This window comes from Acinonyx jubatus, chromosome D1, assembly GCF_027475565.1.
Source record: "Acinonyx jubatus isolate Ajub_Pintada_27869175 chromosome D1, VMU_Ajub_asm_v1.0, whole genome shotgun sequence".
NCBI classification, from domain to species: Eukaryota; Metazoa; Chordata; class Mammalia; order Carnivora; family Felidae; genus Acinonyx; species Acinonyx jubatus.
The window spans coordinates 49,281,740-49,309,666 of record NC_069390.1 but is presented as its reverse complement, the minus strand read 5'-3'; the positions used below and the strand labels follow the sequence as shown (position 1 = coordinate 49,309,666).

Here is a 27,927-nt window from a genome sequence, read left to right as displayed (position 1 = left end):
AGGCAAAGTATATACATAGATGATGTCTATCTACCTACATGACAGAATTGTTATAAGGACAGGATAAGATGTATGTAAAGTACTGATACAATGTAAGCTCTTAATAAATGGAAGTTATTGTTATTATTATGAAACTCTGTCAAAATCTAATGGATAGTAACATCAGAAAATTATTTTATCATTCAGGAATAACCTCTCAATCTAATGTTCCAAATATTGTTCTACATGGGTTTCAAGATACAAATTGCCATCTAATTAACTCATAGCTAACTTAGAATACAATTATGCGAGCTTGCTCTAGATGTATGCAACTGAACTGTTGAGGGAATGGCTTGCTAGAGTAGCCCATAAGCAACTTGTTATATGTTAAATTCTGAATGCTACAGGGACTCAAATATCACCTTTCTATATATATTTTTAAGTATATAATGCTGATATATCAAGCAAAATGTTTTAGACTAACAAAGGCCAAATATTCCTTCAAAATATCATTAGTTTATACAACATCTTAACAAATGATCAAAAAGGAATAATATGTAAATGGTTAGATTTTCAGAGAAAGGAGGCGTCTGCATCCACAGATTTATTTACTTGGTGAGTTTTCAAAATCTTGCAATGGAACTGTAAAAACAATGTGATTAAAATCGATAGAGCACATCATTTGCTGATACTGTTACCCAAGAAAAGGCAATAAGCCTTAGGCATGTTATTACTAGATTACACAATTTCACTGACAGTTTCAAGATTTTTAAAAGCAACTGAGAACAGAGAGGATTTCTTTTTGGGGGAGAAAAAATTTTTCTTTTCAATTAAAAAGAATTTTTTTATGGTAAAGATTTAAAATGCCCTCTATAACATTTAAAGAATAATATGAAAAATTTTGTTGTTTCATAAAATAAAAATAAAGCCTCTTTTGCTTAACAATACTATATACAACCACACATTAATTTAACAAATACTAGAAATAATTCAGGGAATAATGATTGTAAGATCATTATTTTTGCACAGTCCTTGCAAAAGAATATGAAAGTCCAAATATATGAGTTTCCAAACCTCTTCTGCACAAATAAGTAATGATTCTCTTTTCATGTCTTACTGATGAAATGACAAACTTTTAAAGAGATCTTCAAATTCAAAGAACACTATATTTCACAGTATGCTTTTTAATCAGATAGCAAATTTAGTCCTGTAGTCATACATTCATTTGATAAAGAGTGACTAAATAAAACTGAACCTAAAATCAGCAAAACCTTTTACCCTAGTGAGATCTTCTCCTACACTACAAACAAAAGTTTTTAATTGCTTTTTAGTGCAAATTCCACAGCAGAAACATTCCATATAGCTGATGGAATCGACCATTATAGTTTTATGCTTAGGATAGAAAAAAATGTTGACTAGAAGAGATGAGATGATTTTAATCATGAATCCCAATAGGAAATGAGAAGCTAGGCTCACAGAAAGAAATAAATTGACCCAGGCATAAGGCCTACATTTGCTAGCTTTTACCAAGTATATAGTAAAGTCAATTCAGGGGAGTTTAGATCTTTAGACCTACATCAGATGTAGATCATTTGAAAAAAATCTACAAACACCATACACTTTCTTGTCACTAATGTGCATACATACTTACATAAATACAAAACAGTTTTACATTCTAAATAGATAACTATTGAAATAGATACCTTAATTAACTGAATAATACAGAATTTTCCTTAGTTCTTTCTTCTCCCTCAATATCCATGTCCAACAATGACAAGTCCATTTTACTTCCAAAACAATTCTCAAATCCATCTGATTTTCTCCATTCCAAATGTTCGCATCAATATCATCTCTTACTTGGATTAATGCAAGAGCTTCCTAACCAGTTACACTGATAACAAGTCAGCCCTCTCAATGAAAACATTCCCCTCATTATAGTCAGGGTGTTCTTTCTAATATGCAAATCCACATCATGTTTCTTCCCAATAAAAATCACTTCACTGGTCCCCAATAGCACAGAGTCCTTAACAGGACATACAGGAGACTATGGGATGTGGCCCTGGTTTATCTCTTCAGTCTTACCTCATACTACTTCCTCAACATGAAGTTTTCCAACCTACAGAACTTCTTTCATTTCCTACAATCCCATGCCTTCTTTACAACTTCCTTCATGCACTCTCAGCCTGGAACACTCTTTTTCATTCTTCCCTTCATCATTATAATTCCTACTCTTACTGCCCATCTCAGCTTATACATCATCTCTTCTCCAATTTTCTTGATATCTTGAATCAAATTCAGTTGAGTGTCTGCCAACCTCTTTAGTGCACTATACTTGACGAATCATGATCTGAATTGTACTTGGCACTTATTTGTCTGTATCCCTCACTATACCCAAGTTCCCTAGATGCAGGGATGGTATCTATATTCCTACCTATTGTTTACAGGGTGAAAGAATGACAAAAGGAAATGTGCTTTGTAGAAGCACATATTCTTCTTTCAGTACAGAAAATGTATAAAAAGTGAGACAAGACTGGAAATGGAAAGACAAGAGAGTATTAGAATAGTCCAAGCAAAGACATAAATGTGGCCTTAATCAGAAAAGCAGCATCAGGGATAGGGAAAATAGTCAGATTCTGGAAATATATAGGAAATAGAGTAATAAAACTTGGTAAATGATTGGCTATGACCATGGTGAGAGAAAGAGAAAAGTCAAGAATACCTTGAGTACTGAGGTGGATGACGGCCAAATTACTGAGAGAGTAAGGGGAGGAGGAAGAATAGGTTTGAAGTAAGATAATCAGTTCAGTTTGGGATACACTAAGTTAGTTTTGCCTTTAGGGCACTAAAAGGGAGATGCCTAAGAGGGTTGTGGATATGTAAGTCCAGAGATAAAGAGAAATCTAGGTTAGAAAGTTGGATTTAAGACTTACATCATAGCAGAGGCAACTGAAATCATTGGTGTAGGTGAAATCACCCAAGAAGGATGTATGGAATGAAAACATAAGAGACCTGAGGACAGAAAACACTGGGAAGATGGCAGAATGGCAGAAAAAGAGGACTCTAAGCTCATCTTGTTCCCCAGATACAACTAGATAACACACACCTCAGTGTAAATAACCCAGAAAATGGCCCAAAGACTGTCAGAACAAACTCAACAACTAAAGGTACAGAAAAGGCCATATCACAGAGGTTAAGAAGGGTGGAGACATGGTGGGGAGCTAACACAAGACTATGGCTGCCTACAGGAGGCAGGGAGCCATGGGTGTGAAGAAAGGAGAGAAACAAACTGTCCCAAACTGGAGCCCAGACAAGGAAGAGGAATCCTTGAATCCTCATACCATTTGGCTTTGAAAGCAACAGGGCCCAAATTTTAGGAATTTGTACAACCAACAGGACTTATGGCCTGGAATTTTAAAAATAAATCAGCAGGTTTGGTTCTGAGAGAGCTCAAAGGGTGATAGGAAGCTGAGTCTCCATCCTTAAAGAGACAGCACAACAAATAGCCTATGGAGACATAACATTGAAGCTGCAGTTTGAAAACTGCCTGAGGCATTCATGAGGGAAAGTTATTTACTCATCTCAGAGCAAGTCTTGGAAGGGCAGGTTCACAGGGAGACCCCTCTAGGAACAAAGCAGAAGGTGCCATCTCCCCCCCCCCCCACCTACGAGTACAAACACGTGATCATTTGCAGGAACCAGTGCAGCATGACATTCATGACCTAATTTGCTTATACCAAGATCCACCCTTTCCAGTCACTCTTGCTTCAGTCCAGGTTCTGTGCACACCCTCCCTGATAATACTACCACAAAACTTGCCAACACCACATCTCCTGACTTGTGCACTTAGGGGACCTCAGTCCCAGTGAAGACAGTGGTCCCATAGAAGATCAAGGCAAACCTTGTTAAAACTGCACACCCCACCTCAGCTGAGGACCAAATACTGCCCAAAACAGGCAAACAGAGCCAGTACAGATGACTGGACTGAAGGAAAGTGGCCAGGACACAACAGCAGGGTGCACAAAACACACATAGAAAATATTCCTTAAGTACCAGATTCTGGTGGACAGGGGACACTGCACTGAAGGGCACTATAGGACCTCTTCTTCATATAGCCACTGCTTTCAAGAACAGAAAACATAGCTGACTTTCCTAACATGGAGAAACAGACACAGAGTAAGACAAAATGAGGAGACAGAGGAATATGTCCCAAATGAAAGAACAGGACATAGCCACAGTAAAAGACCTAAGCAAAACAGATGTAAGTAATATGCCTGATAGAGAATTTTAAGTGATGATCATAAAGACACTCACTGAACTTGAGAAAAGAGTGGAGGACATCAGTGAGACCCTTAACAAAGAGATAAAAATGAAGTATTCAGAAATGAAGAACACAACAAATGAAATAAAAAATACATTAGATGGAATAAACAGCAAGTTAGAGAAAGCAGAAGAATGAATCAGTGACCTGAAGGACAGAGTAATAGAAAGTAATCAAGCTGAGCAGATAGGAGGAAAAAAATCACGCAAAATGAGAATAGACTTAGGAAACTCAGTGATTCGATCAAGCCTAATAACATTTGTATTATAGGGATCCCAGAAGAGGAGAGACAAAAGGGGGCAGAAAATTCATGTGAAGACATAATAGATGAAAACTTCCCTCATCTGGGGAAAGAAACAGATATCTAGAACCAGAAAGCACAAAGATAAGCCCCTTGCCCAAATCAACTCAAGGAGGTCCACACCAAGACACATAGCGATTAAAATGGAAAAAAGTACTGATAAAGAAAAAATTTTTAAAGCATCAAGAGAAAAGACAGTTATATACAAGGGAAACCCCATAAGGCTATCAGATTTTTTTCAGCAGAAATGTTGCAAGCCAGAAGGGAGTGGCATGATATATTCAAAGTGCTGAAAGGAAAAAATCTGCAGGCAAGATACTCTATCCAGCAAGGCTATCCTTCAGAACAGAAGGAGATATAGAGTTTCCCAGACAAACAAAAACTAAAAGAACTACAAGAAATATTAAAGGGGATTCTCTGAGTGGGAAGGAAAGACCATAAATAAGAATAAGAAAAGCAGGAAGCACAAAAGCAGTAAAAATAAGTATATCTGTAGAAATCAATCAAGGAACTCACAAAATAAAAGGATGTGAAGTATGACACCACGTACCTAAAACATGGGGGGAGAGAAGTAAGAAGGCATTCAAACTTAAGCAACCATCAACTTAATATAGACTCCTATATGCAGAAGGTGTTATATTACAAACCAATGGTAACCACAAATCAAAAAACAATAATAGGTATGTAAAAAATAGAGAAAGAAATCCAAGTATATCATTAAAGAAAGCCTGCAAACTGTGAGAGAAGAGAACAAGATAAGAGAACTACAAAAACAACCACAAAACAAGTAACAAAATGGCTAGAAATACATATCTATCAATAATTACTTTAAATGTAAATGGTCTAAATGTTCCAATCAAAAAACGTAAGGCGACAAAATGGATTAAAAGACAAGACCTATATATTGCTATCTAAAAGAGACTCATTTCAGACCTAAAGACACCTATAGATTGAAAGTGAGGGGATGGAGAAACATTTTCATGCAAATAGCTGTCAAAAGAAAGCCAGGGTAGAAATACTTATATCGAACAAAACAGACTTTAAAACAAAGACTGTAACAAGGAACAAAGAAGGCGCACCCAAATACATAAAATAGTTAATAACAAATATAAAGGAACTAATCAATAGTAATATAATAATAGTAGGGGACTTTGACATCCCACTTACATCAATGAACAGATCTTCCAAACAGAAGATCAACAAAGAAACAGTGGTTTTTAATGAATTTAACAAACATATTCAGAACATTCCATCCTAAATCAGCAGAATACACATTATTTTCAAGTACACATGGAAAATTCTTCAGAATAGATCACCTATTATGCCACAAAACAAGTCTCAACAAATTCAGAAAGACCTAAGTCATACCATGTATCTTTTCTGACCATAACACTATGAAACTAGAAATCAACCACGAGAAAAAATCTGGAAAGAGCACAAATACATGGAGTTTAAATAACATGCTACTAAATAATCAATGGGTCAACCAAGAAAACAAAGAAATTAAAAATTACATGGAGACAAATGAAAATGAAAACACAATGGTTCAAAATTTGGGGATGCAACAAAATCAGTTCTAAGAGGGAGGTTTACAACAATACAGGCATACCTCAAGAAGAAAGAAAAATCTCACATAAACAACCTAAACTTACACCTAAAGGAGCTAGAAAAAAACAAACAAAACCCAAAACCAGCATAAGGAAGAAAATAATAAATTTTAGAGCAGAAATAAATGATACAGAAACTAAAAAACAATAAACAGAACAATGAAACCAGGAGCTGGTTCTTTCAAAAGATCAACAACCTCTAGCCAGATCCCTTAAAAAGAGAGATAAATACACTTAAAAAAAAAAGGTGGGGAGTGGCACCTGGGTGGCTCTGTCAGTTAAGCATCTGACTTGATTTTGGCTCAGGTCATGATCTCACAGTTTGTGAGTTTGAGCCCTACATCAGACTGGGATGACAGCACGAAGCCTGCTTGGGATTCCCTCTCCCTGGCTCTCTGCCCCTCCCCCACTCTCTCTTGCTCTCCCTCTCAAAATAAATAAATAAACTTAGAGAGAGAGAGAGAGAGAGAGAGAACTCAAATAAAATCAGATATGAAAGAGGAGAAATAACAACCAACATCACAGAAACACAAACGACTGTAAGGGCGTATTATAAAAAATTATATGACAGGGGCAGCTGGGTGGCTCAGTCGGTCAAGCAACCGACTTTGGCTCAGGTCGTGATCTCACGGTTCATGAGTTTGAGCCCCACGTCAGGCTCTGTGCTGAAAGCTCAGAACCTGGAGCCTGCTTCAGATTCTGTGTCTCCTTTTCTCTCTGCCTCTCCCCTGCTCATGTTCTGTCTCTTTCTGTCTCAAAAATAAATTTAAAAAAAAATTAAAAAAATTTTTTTAAAATTATATGCCAACATATAAGACAACTTAAAAGAAATGGGTAAATTCCTAGCGATACATAACGTATCAAAACTTAAGCTGAAAGAAATAGAAAATTTGAACAGACTGATCACCAGCAATGAAATTAAATCAGTAATTTAAAAACTTCCAACAAACAAAAGTCCAGGACCTGACAGTTTTCACAGGTTATTCTATCAAATATTTGAAGAAGAGTTAATACCTAGGCTTCTCCAACTTTTCTGAAAAATAGAACAGGAAGGAAAATGTGAAAATGCATTCTATAATGCCAGCATTACCTTGATAACAAAAGCAGATAAAGACACCACTAAAACTATAGGACAATATCTCTGATGAACATAGATGCAAAAATCCTCAATAAAGTATTAGCAAACTGAATCCAATAATACATTAAAAAAATCAATCACCATGATCAAGTGGGATTTATTCCCAGGATGCAAGCGTGGTTCAATATTTACAAATCAGTCAACGTAATATATCACAGCTATAAGAGAAAGGATAAAAAACCATATGATCATTTCAACAGATGCACAAAAAGCATCCGACAAAGTACAACATCCATTCACGATAAAAACCCTCAACAAAGTAGGTTTGCAGGGTCATACCTCAATATAATAAAGGCCTTACATGAAAAACCCACAGCTAACATCATACTCAATGAGAGTTTTCCCCCTAAGATCAGGAACAAGACAAGAATATCCATTCTCACCACTTCCATTCAACAGAGTACTGGAAGTTCTAGCCACTGCAATCAGACAACAAAAAGAAATAAAAGGCATCCAAACTGGTAAGGAAGCAATAAAACTTTCACTATTTGCAGATGACATGATACTATATATAGAAAACCCTAAAGAGTTGACCAAAAAACTACTACAACTGATAAATGAAATCAGTAAGATCAAAGAATACAAAATCCATGTACAGAAATCCATTGAATTTCTGATGTTTATTTATTTTTGAGAGAGAGAGTACCAGCGGGGGAGGGTTAGAGAGAGAGGGGGACAGAGGATCTGAGGCAGGCTCCCCACTGACAGTAGCAAGCCTGATGTGGGGCACAAACTCATGAACCATGAGATCATGACCTGAGCAAAAATCAGACGCTCAACTGAGTCACCCTGGTGCCCCACATTTCTGTATATCAATAATGAAGCAGAAGAAAGAGAAATTGAGAAAAACGAAACTGGCGGTATCATAATTCCAGACTTCAAGTTATATTGCAAAGCTATAGTAATAAAAACAATATGGTGCTGGCACAAAATAGACACATAGATCAATGGAACAGAATAGAAAGCCCAAAAATAAACCCACAATTATATGGTAAATTAATCTTCCACAAAGTAGGCAAGAATATGCAATGAGAAAAAGGCAGCATCTTCAACTAATGGTGTTGGGAAAACTGGACAGCTACATGCAAAAGAATGAAAATGGACCAGTTTTTTACACCATACACAAAAATACAATCAAGATAGATTGAGGACCTAAATGTGAGACTTGAAGCCATAAAAATCCTAGAAGAGAACAGAGACAGTAATTTCTCTGACACTGGCCATAACAACACCTTTCTAGATACATCTCCTAAGGTAAGGAAAACAAAGGCAAAAATAAACTATTGGGACTACATCAAAAAGCTTCTGCACAGCAAAGGAAACAATCAACAAAATTAAAGGCAACCTACTGATATTACAAATGACATATCCAATAAAGGGTTAGTATGCAAAATATATAAAGAACTTATAATACTCAACACCCAAATACCAAATAATCCAATTAAAAATGGAAGAAGACATGAATAGACATTTTCCCAAAAACATCCAGATGGCCAACAGACACATGAAAAGATGCTCAACATTACTTATCATCAGGAAAATACAAATCAAAACTACAATGAGCTATCACCTCACACCAATCAGAATGGCTAAAATCAGCAACACAAGAAACAACAGGGGTTGGCAAGGATATGGAGAAAAGGGGACCCTCTTACACTGCTGGTGGGAATGCAAACTAGTGTAGCCACTCTGGAAAACAGTATGGAGATTCCTTAAAAAGTCAAAAATAGAACTACCCTATGATCCAATACACTACTAGAAAAAGAAGACGCAGTACGGGCACCTGGGTGGCTCCATTGGTTAAATGCCTGACTTCAGCTCAGGTCATGATCTCATGGATTGTGAGTTTGAGCCACATCAGGTACTCTGCTGTCAGCACAGAGCCTGCTTTGGATCCTCTGTCCTCCTCTCTCTCTCTGCCCCTCCCCCCACTTCTTCTCTCTCTCTCTCTCTGCCTCTCTCTCTCTTGCTCTTTCCCTCTCTCTCAAAAATAAACAAACATTTTTATAAAAGGCTTATTGGGGTGCCCAGGTGGTTTAGTCAGTTAAGCATCTGACTTTGGCTCAGGTCATGATTTCACGGTTCGCGGGTTCGAGCCCCACATCGGGCTCTGTGCTGACAGCTTGGAGCCTGGAGCCTGCTTCAGACTCTGTATTTCCTCTCTCTTCCCTCCCCCACTAGCACCCTCTCTCGCTCTCTCTTTTTCTCTCAAAAACAAAATAAACATTAAAAAAATTTTAAGTTAAAAAGGCTTATAGAAACTGGACAAAAGTTTAAAAAGCTTATATATTCAAATATATATGAATATAACTCAGTGACAAAAAAGAATAAAATCTTTCCATTTGCAACAACATGGAAGGAGCTAGAAAGCATTATGCTATGCAAAATAAATCAGAGAAAGACAAATACCATATGATTTCACTCATATGTGGCTTAAGAAACAAAACAAGGGTGGTTGGCTGGCTCAGTCAGTAGAGCACGCAACTGTTGATCTTGGGGTTGTGAATTCAAGCCCCATGTTGGGTGCAGAGATTACTTACAAATAAATTTTTTAAAAAATAATAAAATAAATAAATAAATAAATGAATAAATAAATAAAATCTAAGAAACAAAATAAATGAGCAAAGGGGGAAAAAAGAGACAGAGGCAAACCAAGAAACAGACTCTTAACTATGGAGAACAAACTGATGGGTTACCAGAAGGGATGTGGGTGTGGGATGGGTTAAATAGGTGATGTGAATTAAGCAGTGCATTTGTGCTGAGCATCAAAGGATGTGTGGAAGTGTTGAATCACTATGCTGTATACCCAAAATGAGTATTACACTATGTTAACTAACTAAAATTTAAATAAAAACTTAAAAGAAAAGATATGGTATATATATGTGTATATATATATGTATATATATATACATATGATGTAATATTACTTAGCCATTAAAAAGTATGAAATCTTACCATCTGCAACAACATAGACAGATCTAAAGAGTATGATGCTAAGCAAAATAAGCCAGTCAGAGAAAAACAAATACCATATGATTTCACTCATATGTGGAATTTAAGAAACAAAACATACAAATAGAGGGGAAAGAAGACAGACTCCTAACTAAAGAGAACAAACAGAGGGGATGTAGGTGGGAGGTGAAATAAATGAAGAGGATTAAGAGTACGCTTATCTTGATGAGCACTGAGTAATACGGAGCTGCTGAATCACTATGTTGTACACCTGAAGCTAATATAACACCGTATGTTAATTATGCTGGAATTAAAAAATTTTTTTAATTTTTTTTCAACGTTTTTTATTTATTTTTGGGACAGAGAGAGACAGAGCAGGGAGGGGCAGAGAGAGAGAGAGAGGGAGACACAGAATCGGAAACAGGCTCCAGGCTCTGAGCCATCAGCCCAGAGCCCCACGCGGGGCTCGAACTCACGGACCGCGAGATCGTGACCTGGCTGAAGTCGGACGCTTAACCGACTGCGCCACCCAGGCGCCCCTGGAATTAAAATTTTTAAAAGAGAGAGCCAATGACAGGACTTTCAGGAATATCAACTCCTAAAGGATAATCTGAGGAAAAGAGTCCACTGATCAATGGAAAGGATTGTCCATAGAGGCAGGAAGGAGGATATTTAATGATGGAAAGGTTTGTCAAAAGCCAAATGGCTCAAAATTTCAAGAGAGATGAGGACTGAAAAATTATATTTAAAAAGTAAGCTATGGGGTATTGTTGGCAAAAAATGACAGATTAGGGACTTCCAAAATTGTTCTTGCATAAAGGCAATGAAAAAGCTGACAAAAATTATTAGAATAAACCTTTTCAGAGAGATGGAAATTAACCAAAGGCTTGCAGTGACACAGGAAGGATTTTTTTTTTGAGAGACAGAGAGAGCAGGGGAGGTATAGAAGAAGGAGACACAGAATCTGAAGCAGGCTCCATACCCAGTGTGAGCCTGACATAGGGCTTGATTTAATTAACTGTGAGAGCATGACCTGAGCCAGAATCAAGAATCAGATGCTTAACTGACTGAGCCACCCAGGTGCCCAGGAAGCACTTTTTTTTTTTAAATAGTTGTCTATCAGCAAGAACAGGAAGCTTTGTCACATTTTCACTTCCCTTAGTCCCATCTCCCACACTATTTTTGCAATAGCCATCAAAAAAAAAAAAAAATAGCCTAGTAGTTGCTGGGGAGAGCAGTGGAAGGGAGTGGATAGGATGTGGCTAGAGTTCTTTTCAATTCTCATCCCCAAAGAATACTCATTTCTTGACCTTTGTGATAGTTCTCTGGGAGACCCACTTAGAAGTTAGTCTGTACTTGACCTGAATCAGGGCTCAACTTGTACAGCATCTTCTTCCAGGCGGCATTTTCTGAAAACAATTACAATCAAGTTTATAACTTCATAGCTGCCTGAAGCAGTGGTTAATACTTAGCGCAAGAGTAGCCAAAAATCTAACCAAAAAGCTTAAGAGACAAAGCTGAAAATTACGATGTCCATAGGTGCCTTGAAAAGCTACAACATATTCTTGGGCACCTAGGAGGCCACACATACACATAGGGCTGCACCATCCATCCACAGGAAAGATTTGAGAAGCTCCTAAGCATTCATCTCTGGCTGACCTTGAGGTCAGAATGTTGGACAAAGATTTTATATAAGCAATTTTAAATATGTTCTAAGAAATGAAGGAAACCATGCCTAAGGAACTAAAGTTTGAGGATATCACACCAAACAGAAATTATCTATAAATATACATAAACTATTTGTTTAAATACAATTCTGAAGTTGAAAAGTATAATAATTAAAATGAATATTTCATTATAGATGCTCAATAGCAGATATGAGCAGACAGAAGAAAGAAACAGTGAAATGAAGATAACAGAGATTATCTAGTTTGCGGAACAAAATAAACAAAAAGAATGAAGAAAAATTAACATAGCCTTTATATCTGTGAAGACACCATCAAAAGTACCAATATATGAATAATGGGAGTCTCAGAAAAAGAGGAGAAATAAAAAGGGGCAAAAAGAATATTTGAAGAAATAATGGCCCAGAACTTCCAAATTTGATAATTTGATTCAAATTCAATAAAAAACATTAATCACCATATCCAACAAGCTCAAAAATTTCTAAGAAGGATAACTTCAAAAAGATCCACACCTGAACACATATTAATCAAACTATCAAAAGAAAAAGACAAGGAGAATCTAAAAGCAGTAACAGAGGAGTGATTTATTACATTCAAGGAATGTTCAGTACAATTAACAGCTGAATTCTCATCAGAAATCATGAAATCAGAAGGAAGAGAGATGACACATTCAAAGTTCTAAAAGAAAAAAAAAACCTGTCAACCAATGTTTCTAAATCCAGTAAAAACTATCCTTCAAAAATGAAGTGACTAGCCTGAGGCCAGTATTAGTAATAAACTGTAAGCACTCAGTATGTGTTGTGGGATAATGGAAGGGGAAATGAATCTAAATCATGACCACACTCCTCACATTATGCCCCAGCAAAGATTCTTTGATGAAACTTGTGGTAAAGGTAAAGGTAAAGGAGGAAAGATAGTGTATACCCTTGTCAAATCCATCTAACTAAAGAAGACTAAATAATGGGTGGTAGATAGACTTAAAGGCACCGCTGATAAAAAATCTCTACATCCACATAAGCCAAATCAGAAACTGATTGGGTAAACAAGTCTTTTTTTGTTAACAGAGTGACTACTGAGACAAATACCATAATCATTCCAGGAGCATTTAGAGAGTACTTATAATATAAAATTAACTGAAGAATGCAAAGATCAATCACACTCTTTTTATAAGAATTTTTCAGTGTAGTCAAGTATTTCTCAAATGGGCTTTACCTTATCCACAATTACAAATACATTTATACATTTATTATATATATTTATTTATATTTACTATATATAAATGTATTTGTACATATATATGGGCATATATATAAATATTTGTGTATATATGTATATATACTGAAATATGTATTTCATAAAAATATTCTTAGTATTTCTAATATACTGTATTTGCTATTCTTATCTATTCTATTCCCATTTAAAAAATATTCTTGTCACAACACCCTACCACCACTCCACTAAATTGATTTCACTACCCAGTAATGGTCATGTTCCCAAATTTGACCAAGTTGGTACTGAAAAATGCCAATCTAGATATGTGATCAAGTAACTTTAACACAAGGAAGAACAATTAAGTGCTCAATAGAGGTTGATACCATGGGAACACAGGAAAAAGTTAATAATTTTGACTAGGTATCCAGGTACCACTACATACAACTATAGACATAAATGAAAATTCAAACTATAGGAACTAAGAACTGGTCATAGTTCTTTTCCTTAGAACTTCCTGCAGAGGTGATAGCCATCTCCTATTCAGCATCATGACTGCCCTCAGACCTCTGTGAAGCCCAAAATTGTTAAAAGAGGACCAAGAAGTTCATCCAAAACCAATCAGAATGATATGTCAAAATTAAGTGCAACTGGTAGAAACCCAGAGGTATAGACAATAGGGTGTACCAAAGATTCAAGGGCCAGATTTTGATGCCCAACATTGGTTATGGGAGCAATAAGAAAACAAAGCACATGCTCCCCAGTGGCTTCCAGAAGTTCCTAGTCCACAACATCAAGGAGCCTGAAGTGCTGCTGATGTGCAACTAATCTTACTGTGCAGAGGTTACTCACAATGTCTCCTCCAAGAATTGCAAAGCTGTTGTGGGAAAGAGCAACCCAGCTGGCCATCAGAGTCACCAATCCTAATGCCAGGCTTCACAATGAAGGAAATGAATAGACGGCTTATGTGCACATGATATTTGTATTAATAAAACCATAAAAGTAAACACAAAAAAAGAAAAGAATTGGTCATAATTGGTTTCCTTCTTACTCCTATTTACCCAGTCTGAGTGGAAGACAAACTACTAAAATATTTGATACACCAACTAACAGCAACACTTAGACATAAACTTGAAAGTTATCTGGTTTGTTGCTTAGATACTATTGTTTCTCTTGCCCTTGTTGGCTCTCCTCCTCTGGAATGAGCAACCAACCCCAGGGAATCTTCCAGTGTCCCGTCACTAAATCTGCTTATTGTCCAACGTGCCTGCCTCTGCCTCTGCTCAGATTTCCAAGGTGCCCAAGTGCTCCCCAGCCCCCAATTTTGCCTTATGTCTGTCTTATAATTTCCCCAATACTGTATGGCATTGGTAACCATCATCAAAACATGGACAAAATCTGCTCTAAATGCTTTGGAGAGGTAAAGGAAAAAGGAGTATTATATCACATATACATGTTTCATCTGCACTGAATAGCTAAATTACTGCTTAACTCATTGGTCTTGCCATATCCAGATAGTGAAAGAACTATCAAGTATCTAAAGACTTTGATTAAAGTTTCAGAGCTCAGTGCCTGGCAGTGCTCCAGTAAGGAAAAAGGGCGAATTCTTAGGAGCAGGCAGTGTGGTCTGAGAGGTCCATGTGCCACACAGGGAGAAGTGGTTCCCCTGCTTGGAGTGCATTTGGTAGATGACAAACAGCCTCCCCACAGGCAAAGATCCCAGCAGACCCCAGAAAAAAAGCTTTGTTTGCTGTTGGGACAAACCAGAACACCACAAAACCTGGTGCCACCTGTGTTGTGATTTGCCATAATGTCTAAACCTCTGACACTCCATGATTGCACGAACATTTCCTGGGGCCAGTTGGCACCTGGCCAATGCTCAGCAAGACCCTCCCCCAGATAGTCAGTGGGGGCCCAAGCCACAGGGGTCTCTAAAGTGTGGGATTTTGAAACACAGCCCCATCTGAGATAAAACTCTGGAGGGAGGTGCTGCCTGGCAGGTGAACAGCTTGGAAATAGGCAGGGAGTGGACAGAGGCCTGAGACAAAGGAGGGGTGGTGATCGCAGGTTGGTGAGAGCATGAAGTTCCTTCACCAGAGACTAGGGGGCTGGCTAAAGTCATTTTCACCTCTCCTGTGCACACGCAGGTATGCATGCACATGCATGCACATCACACTGATCCACCCCAGTAAGCTACACAGTGCCACCTAGTGGAGAATGGAGCTATTACACCAAGTTCTGCCCAACTGCACCCTCCAAGCACGTCTCCCAGAAGACCAGCATAAGTCCCTCCACCTGCTTAGTGTACAGACTATAGAGTTGCTTCATAGTTTCAGTTCTAGGGGAAACTGGATGTAACTTCATTTGGGTTTCATTCTATTGGCTGGTTCATTTATTAGTTCCTTTTCTTCACTGCTGTTTTTACTTAAGTTGGTTTTTTCCCCCCATTCTTTTCTTTCTCTTTCTTGGATACAGAAAGAGAAAATTTTGTTTTGTTTTTTTTTTTTACTTTATTTTCTTAAATTTTTTATTCTATTTCATTTTATTTTGTTCTACTTTGTTACATATATTTTTTTAATTTTTAAATTTTTTTCTTACCTTTTTCCTTTTTTTCCCTTTCCTTTCCCTTTTTTCTCATTTTATCAAGCTTCTTTCAACAAGAGGACCAAACCACACCTAGGATATAGTTTCCTTTATTTGATTTTTTGTTTTGTTTTTAATTTTTAAAATTATTTTTCATTTTATTAATTTTTTTCTTCCTCCAAAATGACAAGATGAAGGAATTCACCCAAAAGAAAGAACAGGAAGAAATGACAGCCAGGGACTTAACACAGATAGAAGTAAGATGTCTGAACTAGAATTTAGAACCACGATAATAGGAATACTAGCTGGGGTTGAAAAAAGCATAGAAGGCACAAGAGAATCCCTAGAATCCCCTTCTGTGGAGATAAATAAAATCTAGTCAGGCTGAAATTAAAAATGCTATAACTGAGATGCAATCTCAAATGGTTGCCATGACAGCAAGGGTGGATGAAGCACAGCAGTGAATCAGTGATATAGAAGATAAAATTATGGAGAATAATGAGACAGAAAAAAAGAGGAAACAAAGGCAAAAGATAGGGATATAAGACTTAGAGAATGTAATGACTTATTAAAAGGGAGTAACATCTGAATAGGAGTACCAGAATATGAAGAGAGAAAAAGAGGCAAAAAGTTTATGTGAGCAAATTACAACAGAAAACTTTCCTAATCTGGGGAAGGACACAGACATCAAAATCCAAGAAGCACAGAGAACTCCTATTAGATTGAACAGAAACCGACCATCAACAAGGCAGATCATAGTCAAATTCACAACATATACAGACAAGGAAAGAATTATGAAAGCAGCAAGGGGAAAAAAATTCTCACCCTAATAGAGAAGACAGATCAGATTCATAGGAGACCTATCCACTGAACCTTTGCAGGTCAGAAAGGAGTGGTAGGAAATATTCAATGTGCTGAATCAAAAGAAAATATGCAGCCAAGAATTCTTTATCCAGCAAGGCTGTCACTCAAAATAGAAGGAGAGATAAAGAGTTTCCCAGACAAAAACAAAAAACAAAAAAACTAAAGGAGTCCGTGACACTAAACCAGCCCTGTGAGAAATGTTAAGGGGGGGTGGGGGTGCTTTGAGTGGAGAAAAGAAAAAAAAAAACAAAAGAAAAGCAACAAAGACTAGAAAGGACCAGAGAACATCACCAGAAACACCAACTCTACAGGCAACACAATGGCACTAAATTCATATCTTTCTGTACTCACTGTAAATATAAATAGACTAAATAGTCCAATCAAAGATACAGGGTATGAGAATAGATAAGAAAACAAGACTCATATATTTTTTAACGTTTTTATTTATATTTGAGAGAGAGACAGAAACAGAGCATGAGTTGTAGAGGGCCAGAGAAAGAGGGAGACACAGAATCCCAAGCAGGCTCCAAGCTCTAAGCTGTCAGCACAAGCCCCACATGGGGCTTGAACTCATGAGCTGCAAGATCATGACCTGAGTCAAAACTGGATGCTTAACTAACTGAGTCACCTAGGTGCCCCAAGAAGACCCATCTATATGCTGCCTACAAGACTCATTTTAGACCATAAGACATCTATACAGATTGAAAGTAAGGGGATTGAGAACCATCTATTATGTTAATGGTCATCAAAAGAAAGCTGGAGTGGCCATACTTATATCAGATAAACTAGATTTTAAAATACTGTAGGAGAAGCCAAGATGATGGAATAGCATGGAAGTTTTTTGTGTGTCTTGTGTCCATGAAATACAGCCAGACCAACACTAATCCATCCTGCAAACCTAGAAAACTGATCTGAGGATTAACACAACAATCTGCACAACCTGAACCACAGAATTCAGCAGGTACCCGGCGCAGAGAGGTGAACTTGGGGAGAGAGAAGCCACGGAGGTCAGGGAGTTGCTTTTGCATGCAGAGAGAGGACAGAAACAGGGGAGGGAGAATACAGGAAAAGCACCCCCCACCAAAAGCAGCTGGAGAGAAAGTGGAAAAGTGGAAACAGCTGCAGGGACTGAACTAAAAAGGGAGAAAGGAGAAAGGAGAGGGTTTAAATTCCATTAAGACTATAAACAGGGGGAGTACAGAGTCTGAAACTCCGCAGCTCAATATCTGGCAATGCTCTGGTGGGAAGGGTGAATCTCCAGGAGCAGAGTGGAGTCTGGGGTTCTTCAGGCCACATGGGGAGAGACATTTTCTGCTGGGAGGACACCTGGTAGAGGCTGTGTGGGTCGCCCAAAGGCAAGGCTCCAGTGGACCCTGGAGAACAACCACATTCACTGGTGCTGGAACAAGGTCGTTAAGGGTGAAGCCTGGTGCCAGATGTGTGTTGTGATTTTCCATAATCCCTGAAACACGGCTGCTACACTATGTCGCAAACTTTTTCTGGGGCGGGCAGCAGCACAGTCCCGCAAACATTCCTGGGTGCGGCCGGCACCCGGCCATTGCTTGGTGAGACCCTCCTGCAGAGGGGCAGAATGGGTCAAAGCTGCAGTCCCTCAGAAGCAAGGGGTCAGGAAAAACAGCTGCATCTGAGATAAAACTCAGGAGGGAGGTACTGCCTGGGGCTTGGTCATGGATTGTGTAAAAGCAGGGAGTGGATGGAAGCTGAACACAAAGGACAGGTGTGCAATTGCTGATCGGGAAGAACAGAGTTCTGATACTAGAGACTAGGTAGCTGGGTGACACCATTTTCATTTCTCCTGCACATGCACATACACACCTACAAGCGCCACAACAATCCACCCCAGTAAGCTAAGCAGCACCATCTAGTGGAGAACGGAGCCGTTTCACTAAGGCCCGCCCAACTGGGCCAACCTTGCTCTTCAGGAAAAGAATTCTCTCCATCTACTTAGTTTATGGACTATAAAATGCTTCATAGTTTGACTTCTAGGGAAAAACAAAGTAATTTCGGTCATATTTCAGTCTGTTCACCGGTCCACCTATTCAGTTTTCTTTCTTTTTTTCTTCTTTTTTCTTTTTTCATTTCTTTTTTTTTCTTGAATACAGAAAAAGTTCATTTTGTTTTCAATTTTTATTAAAATATTTTTATTTTTTCTACTATATTTTTTACTTTTGTGTACATTTTTCAAATTTTATTTTACTTCCATCATTTCATTTTAGTCTACTTCAGTGTATTCATTTTTTCAAATTTTCAAAGAATTTCCTTTTTTTACTCTTTCCCCTTTTTTCTTTAATCTATCAAGCCCCCTTCAACACCCAGACCAAAACACATGTAGGAAATAGCATAATTTATTTCATTTTGTGTGTGTGTGTGTTTGTTTTGATTTTTTAAATTTAATATTTGTTTAATTTTAATGTTCAATTTTAATTTTTTTTACCTCATTAATTCCTTTTCTCCCTTCAAAATCGCAAAATGAAGGAATTCACCCCAAAAGAAAGAGCAGGAAGAAATGACAGCCAGGGACTTAACCAACACAGATACAAGCAAGATGTCTGAACCAGAATTTAGAATCACGACAATACTAGCTGGAGTAGAAAATGGATTAGAATCCCTTTCTGTGGAGATAAAAGAAGTAAAAGCTAGTCAGATGAAATAAAAAATGCTATAACTGAGCTGCAAACTCGAATGGATGCCACGGCAACAAGAATGGACGAGGCAGAACAGAGAATCAGTGATATAGAGGACAAACTTATGGAGAATAATGAAGCAGCAAAAAAAGAGAAATTAAGGCAAAATAACATGATTTAAGAATTAGAGAAATCAGTGACTCCTTAAAAAGGAACAACATCAGAATTATAGGGGTCCCAGAAGAGGAAGAGAGAGAAACAGGGGTAGAAGGGTTATGTGAGCAAATCATAGTGGAAAATTTTCCTAACCTGGGAAAGGACACAGACATCAAAATCCAGGAAGCACAGAGGACCCCCATTAGATTCAACAAAAACTGACCATCAACAAGGCATATCATAGTCAAATTCACAAAGTACTCAGGCAAGGAGACAATCATGAAAGCAACAAGGGGGGAAAAGTCCTTAACCTACAAGGGAAGACAGATCAGGTTTGCAGCAGACCTACCCACAGAAACTTGGCAGGCCAGAAAAGAGAGGCAGGATATATTCAATGTGCTGAATCAGAAAAGTATGCAGCCAAGAGTTCTTTATCCAGCAAGGCTGTCATTCAAAATAGAAAGAGAGATAAAAAGTTTTCCAGACAAACAAAAATTAAAGGAGTTTGTGACCACTAAACCAGCCCTGCAAGAAATTTTAAGGGGAACTCACTGAGGGGAGAAAAGATGAAAAAAATAAAGAAATAAATAAAAACCAAAAGCAACAAAGACTAGAAAGGACCCGAGAACACCACCAGAAGCTTCAACTCTACAAGCAACATAATGGCAATAAATTCATATCTTTCAGTACTCACTCTAAATCAATGGACTAAATGCTCCAATCAAAAGACATAGGGTAACAGAATGGATAAGAAAATAAGATGCATCTATATACTGTTTACAAGAGACCCACTTTAGACCTAAAGACACCTTCAGATTGAAAGTAAGGGGATGGAAAACCATCTATCATACTAATGGTCAACAAAAGAAAGCTGAAGTAGCCATACTTATATCAGACAATCTAGACTTTAAAATAAAGACTGTATCAAGAGATGAATAAGGGCATTATATCATAATTAAAGGGTCTATCCACCAAGAAGACCTAACAATTATAAACATTTATGGGCCAAATGTGGACAGCAACCAAATATATAAATAAATTAATCACAAACATAAAGAACCTCATTGATAGTAATACCATAATAGTAGGGGGCTTCAACACCCCACTCACAGCAATGGACAGATCATCTAATCAAAATATCAACAAGGAAACAACACCTTTGAATGACACACCAGACCAGATGGACTTAACAGATATATTCAGAACATTTCATCCTAAAGCAGGGGAATATACATTCTTCTCTAGTGCACATGGAACGTTCTCCAGAATAGGCCACATACTGGGACACAAATCAGCCCTCAATAAGTACAAAAAGATCGAGACCATACCATGCATATTTTCAGACCACAACGTTATGAAACTCGAAATCAACAAGAAAAAATTTGGTAAGGTAACAAAGACTTGGATACTAAAGAACATCCTACTAAAGAATGAATGGGCTAACCAAGAAGTTAAAGAGGAAATTAAAAAGTTCATGGAAGCCAATGAAAATGATAACACCACAACCCAAAACCTCTGGGATGCAGGAAAGGCAGTCATAAGAGGAAAGTATACAGCAATCCAGACCTTCCTAAAGAAGGAAGAAAGATCTAAGATACACAACCTAACCTTACGCCTTAAAGAACTGGAAAAAGAACAGCAAATGAAACCCAAAACCAGCAGAAGACAGGAAATTAGCAAAAATTAATGCTATTGAAACCAAAAAAAAAAAAAAACAAAAACAAAAACAAAACAAAACAAAAAAACAGAACACATCAATGAAACCAGAAGCTGGTTCTTTGGAAGAATTAACAAAATTGATAAACCACTAGTCAGTTTGATCAAAAAGGAAATAACCCAAGTAAATAAAATCAAGAATGAAAGAGGAGAGATCACAACCAACACAGCAGAAATAAAAACAATAATAGAATATTATGAACAATTATATGCCAATAAAATGGGCAATCTGGAAGAAATGGACAAATTCCTAGAAACCTATACACTACCAAAACTGAAACAGGAAGAAATAGAAAATTTGAACAGACCCATAACCAGTAAAGAAATCGAATTAGTAAACAAAAGTCTCCCAAAAAACAAGAGTCCAGGGTCAGATGGCTTTCCAGGGGAATTCTACCAAACATTTAAGGAAGAGTTAACACCTATTCTCTTGAAGATGTTCCAAAAAATAGAAATGGAAAGAAAACTTCCAAACTCTTTCTATGAAGCCAGCATTACCTTGATTCCAAAACCAGACACAGACCACACTAAAAAGGAGAACTATAAACCAATTTCCCCGATGAACATGGATGCAAAAATCCTCAACAAGATATTAGCCAACTGGATCCAACAATACATTAAAAAAATTATTCACCACAACCAAGTGGGATTTATACCTTGGATGCAGGGCTGGTTCAATATCCATAAAACAATCACTGTGATTCATCACATCAATAAAAGAAAGGACAAGAGCCATATGATCCTCTAAATAGATGCAGAGAAAGCATTTGACAAAATACAGCATCCTTTCTTGATAAAAACCCTCAAGAAAGTAGGGATAGAAGGATCATACCTTGAGATCATGGAAGCCATATATGAAAGACCCAATGCTAATACCATTCTCAATGGGGAAAAACTAAGAGCTTTCCCCCTAAGGTCAGGAACAAGACAGGGATGTCCACTCTTGCCACTGTTATTCAACATAGTATTGGAAGTCTTAGCCTCTGCAATCAGACAACACAAAGAAATAAAAGGCATCCAAATCAGCCAGGAGGTCAAACTTTCACTCTTTGCTGATGACATGATACTCTATATGGAAAACCCAAAAGATTCCACCAAAAAACTGCTAGAACTGATTCATGAATTCAGCCAAGTTGCAGGATATAAAATCAACGCACAGAAATCAGTTGCATTCCCATACACCAACAATGAAGCAACAGAAAGAGAAATCAAGGAATCGATCCCATTTACAATTGCCCCCAAACCATAAAATACCTAAGAATAAATCTAACCAAAGAGGTGAAAAATCTATACACTGAGAAGTATAGAAAACTTCTGAAAGAAACTGAAGAAGACACCAAAAAATACAAAAAGATTCCATGCTACTGGATAGGAGGAACAAATACTAAAATGTTGATACTACCCAAAGCAATCTACATATTCAATGCAATCTCTATCAAAATAACACCAGCATTCTTCACAGAGATAGAACAAAGAATTCTAAAATTATATGGAACCAGAAAGACCCGGAATAGCCAAAGCAATCTTGAAAAAGAAAACCAAAGCTGGAGGCATCACAGTCTCAGACTTCAAACTGTATTACAAAGCTATAATCATCAAGACGGTATGGTACTGGCACACGAACAGACACTCAGATCAACAAGGAAACAGAATAGAGAACCCAGAAATGGACCCACAAATGTATGCCAACTAATCTTTGACAACACAGAAAAGTATATCCAAAAAAAAAAGAATATCCAACGGAATAAAGAGTCTCTTCAGCAAGTGGTGCTCTGAAAACTGGACAGCGACAGGCAGAAGAATCAACCTGGACCACCTTCTTACACCATACACACACCAAAAATAACCTCAAAATGGATGAAAGACCCAAATGTAAGACAGGAAGCCATCAAAATTCTCAAGAAGAAAGCAGGCAAAAACCTCTTTGATCTTGGCCACAGCAACTTCTTACTCAATACGTCTCTGGAGGCAAGGGAAACAAAAGCAAAAATGAACTACTGGAACCTCATGAAAATAAAAAGCTTCTGCACAGAAAAGGAAACAACCAGAAAAACTAAAAAGCAACCAACAGAATGGGAGAAGATATTTGCAAAGGACCTATCAGATAAAGGGTTGGTATTCAAAATCTATAAAGAACTTATCAAACTCAACACCCAAAAAACAAATAATCCAGTGAAGAAACGGGCAAAAGACATGAATAGACACTTCTCCAAAGAAGACATCCAGATGGCTAACAGACACATGAAAAAATGCTCCACATCACTCATCATCAGGGAAATACAAATCAAAACTACAATGAGATATCACCTCACACCTGTCAGAATAGCTAACATTAACAACTCAAGCAACAACAGATGTTGGCGAGGATGCGGAGAAAGAGGATCTCTTTTGTGTTGTTGGTGGGAATGCAAGCTGGTACAGCCACTATGGAAAACAGTATGTAGGTTCCTCAAAAAATTAAAAAAAGAACTACCCTATGACCCAGCACTTGCACTACTAGGTATTTATCCCAGGGATACAGGTGTGCTGTTTCAAAGGGACATATGCAATGTTTATAGCAGCACTATCAACAATAGCCAAAGTATGGAAAGAGCCCAAATATCCATTGATGGATGATGGATAAAGAAGATGTGGTACATATATACAATGGAGTATTACTTGGCAATCAAATAGAATGAAATCTTGCCATTTGCAACTACATGGATGGAACTGGAGGGTATTATGCTAAGCAAAGTTAGTTAGAGAAAGACAAATATCATATGACTTCACTCATATGAGGACTTTAAGAGACAAAACAGATGAACATAAGGGAAGGGAAACAAAAATAATATAAAAACCAGGAGGGGGACAAAACATAAGAGGCTTTTAAATATGGAAAACAAACAGAGGTTTACCAGAGGGGTTGTGGGAGGGGGGATGGGCTAAATGGGTAAGGGGCATTAAGGAATCTACTCCTGTAATCATTGTTGCACTATATTTTAACTAATTTGAACATAAATTAAAAACACAAAATTTAAATAAATAAATAAATAAATAAATAAATAAATAAAATAAAGACTGTAACAAGAGATGAAGAAGGGCACTAAATCATAATTAAGAGGTCTAACACCAAGAAGATCTAACAACTGTAAATATAAATACATGCTCCCAACATGGAAGCACTCAAATATATAAATCAATTAATAACAAACATAAAGAAGCTCATTGATAATAATACCATAATAGTAGGGGACTTTAATACCCCACTGAACGCAATGGAAAGATACCTAAGCAGAAAATCAACAAGGAAACAATGGCTTTGAATGACACATTGGACCAGAAGTACTTAACAGATACGCAGAACATTTCATCCTAAAGCAGCAGAATACACATTCTTCTTGACTGCAGATGGAATATTCTCCAGAACAGATCACATACTGGGGTACAAACCAGCCCTCAACAAGTACAAAAAGACTGAGATCATACCATGCATATTTTCAGACCACAATGATATGAAACTTGAAATCACCACAAGAAAAAATTTGGAAAGACCATGAATACTTGGAGGTTAAAGAATGTGCTATTATAGAATGAATGGGTTAACCAAGAAATGAAAGAGCAAATTAAAAAGTACATAGAAGCCAAATGAAAATGAAAACATGACTATCCAAAACCTCTGGGATGCAGCAAAGGCAGTCATAAGAGGGAAGTATATAGCAATCCAGACCTTCCCAAAGAAGGAAGAAAGGTTTCAAATACACAACCTAACATTACAGCTAAAGGACCTGGAAAAAGAACAGCAGATAAAGCCCAAAACTAGCAGAAGAAGGGAAATAATAAAGAATAGGACAGAAATCAATGCTATTCAAATTTTTTTTTCAATGGTTTTTTTTAATTTATTTTTGGGACAGAGAGAGACAGAGCATGAACGGGGGAGGGGCAGAGAGAGAGGGAGACACAGAATCCGAAACGGGCTCCAGGCTCTGAGCCATCAGCCCAGAGCCTGACGCGGGGCTCGAACTCACGGACCACGAGATCGTGACCTGGCTGAAGTCGGACGCTTAACCGACTGCGCCACCCAGGCGCCCCTCAAATTTTTTTTAAAAAACAGAACATATGAACAAAACCAGGAGCTGGTTCTTTGAAAGAATTCACAAAACTAACAAATCCCTAGGCAGATTGATCAAAAAGAGAAAGGAAAGGATCAAAATAAGTAAATCATGAATGCAAGAGGAGAGATCACAACCAACACTGCAGAAATACAAACAATAATAATAAGAGAATATTATGAGCAATTATATGCCAATAAGATGGGCAATCTGGAAGAAATGGACAAATTCCTAGAAACCTATACACTACCAAAACTGAAACAGGAAGAAATAGAAAATTTGAACACACCCATAGCCAGTAAAGAAATTAAACCAGTAATCAAAAATCTTCCAACAAACAAGAGTCAAGGGCTGGATGGCTTTCCAGGGAAATTCTTCCAAACATTTAAAGAAGAATTAATACCTATTCTTTTGATGCTTTTCCAAAAAATAGAAATAGAAGAAAAACTTCCAAACACATTCTATGAGACCAGCATTACCTTGATTCCAAAACCAGACAATGACCCCACTAAAAAGGAGACCTACAGACCAATTTCTCTGATGAACATGGATGCAAAACTTCTCAACAAGATATTAGCAAACTGGATCCAATAATACATTAAAAAAGAATTATTCACCATTGTCAAACAGGATTTATTCCTGGGATGCAGGGCTGGTTCAATATCCGCAAATCAACCAATATGATACATCCCACTAATAAATGATGATAACCACATGATCCTCTCAATAGATGCAGAAAAATAATTTGAAAAAATACAGCATCCTTTCTTGATAAAAACCCTCAAGAAGGTAGGGATAGAAGGATCATACCTCGAGATCATAAAGGTCATATGTGAAAAATCTGCAGCTTATCATCCTCAATGGGTGAGAGCTTTCCCCCTAAGGCCAGGAACACGATAGAGAATGTCCACTCTCACTGCTGTTCTTCAACATAGTGTTGGAAGTCCTAGCCTCAGCAGTCAGACAACAAAAAGAAATAAAAGGCATCCAGGCCTGGGTGGCTCAGTCAGTTAAGCAGCCAACTTCGGCTCATGTCATGATTTCATGGTTCATGAGTTTGAGCCCTGTGTCGGGCTCTGTGTTGACAGCTCGGAGCCTGGAGCCTGCTTCGGATTCTGTGTCTCCCTCTCTCTCTCCCCCTTCTCTACTTGCTCTCTCTCTCTCTCTCTCTCTCTCTCTCTCAAAAATAAATAAGGATTAAAAAAAAAGGCATCCAAATTGGCAAGGAGGAAGTCAAACTTTCACTCTTTCCGGATGTCATGATACTCTACATAGAAAACCCAAAATATTACACCAAAAAACTGCTAGAACTGATCCAGAAATTCAGCAAAGTTGCAGGATATAAAGTCAATGCACAGAAATCAGTTTCATTTCCACACACTAATAATTAAGCAGCAGAAAGAGAAATTAAAGAATTTATCCCATTTACAATTTCACCAAAAGCCATAATATACCTAGAAATAAACCTAACCAAAGAGGTAATAGATCTGTATGCTGAAAACTAGAGAAAGCTAATGAACAAAATTGTAGAAGACACAAAGAAATGGAAAAACATTCCATGCTCATGGATTGGAAGAACAAATATTGTTAAAATGTCTATACTACTGAAAACAATCTACACATTCAATGCAGTCCTTATCAAAATAACAAAAGAATTCTTCACAGAGCTGGAACAAAGAATTCTAAAATTTGTATGGAACCAGAAAAGACCCCGAATAGCTAAAGTAACGTTGAGGGAAAAAAAAACCCCAAAGCTGGAGGCATCATAATTCCAGACTTCAAGCTGTATTACAAAGCTGTAATCATCAAGACAGTATGGTACTGGCAAAAAAACAGACACATAGATCAATGGAACAGAATAGAGAACCCAGAAACATACCCACAAATGTATGGCCAAATAATCTTTGACAAAGCAGGAAAGAATATCCAGTGGGAAAAAAGTCTCTTCAGCAAATGGTGCTGGGAAAACTGGACAGTGACATGCAGAAAAATGAACCTGGACCACTTTCTTACACCATACACAAAAATAAACTCAAAATGAATAAGACGTTAGACAAGAAGCCATCAAAATCCTAGAGGAGAAAGCAGGCAACAACCTCTTTGACCTCTGCCACAGCAACTTCTTACTTGACATGTCTCCTGAGGCAAAGGAAACAAAAGCAAAAATGAACTATTGGGACCCCATCAAGATAAAAAGCTGCACAGGGAAGGAAACAATCAGCAAAACTAAAAGGCAATGACGTAATGGGAGAAGATATTTGCAAATGACATATCAGATAAAGGGTTAGTATCCAAAATATATAAAGAATTTATCAAACTCAACACCCAAAAAACAGATAATCCAGTGAAGAAATGGGCAAAAGACATGAATAGACACTTCTCCAAAGAAGACATCCAGATGGCTAATAGACACATGAAAAGATGCTCAACCATCAGGGAAATACAAATCAAAACCACAATGAGATACCACCTCACACCTGTCAAAATGGCTAAAATGAACAACTCAAGAAACAACAGATGGCGAGGATACAGAGAAAGAGGAACCCTTTTGCACTGCTGGTGGGAATGCAAACTTGTGCAGACACTCTGGAAAACAGTATGGAGGTTCCCCAAAAAATTAAAAACAGAACTACCCTGTGACCCTATGACCCAGTGATTGCACTACTAGGTATTTATCCAAAGGATA

General features: G+C 37.5%; 1 protein-coding gene and 1 pseudogene across 10 annotated transcripts in view; one reads left to right on the top strand and one right to left on the bottom strand.

Moving 5' to 3' along the window:
* STK33 (serine/threonine kinase 33) overlaps window positions 1–27,927 on the bottom strand; it is a 166,795-nt gene that overhangs the window by 85,737 nt on the left and 53,131 nt on the right. The gene's annotated exons all lie outside the window — the stretch shown is intronic.
* Window positions 13,741–14,147, top strand: LOC106986521 (60S ribosomal protein L32-like; annotated as a pseudogene).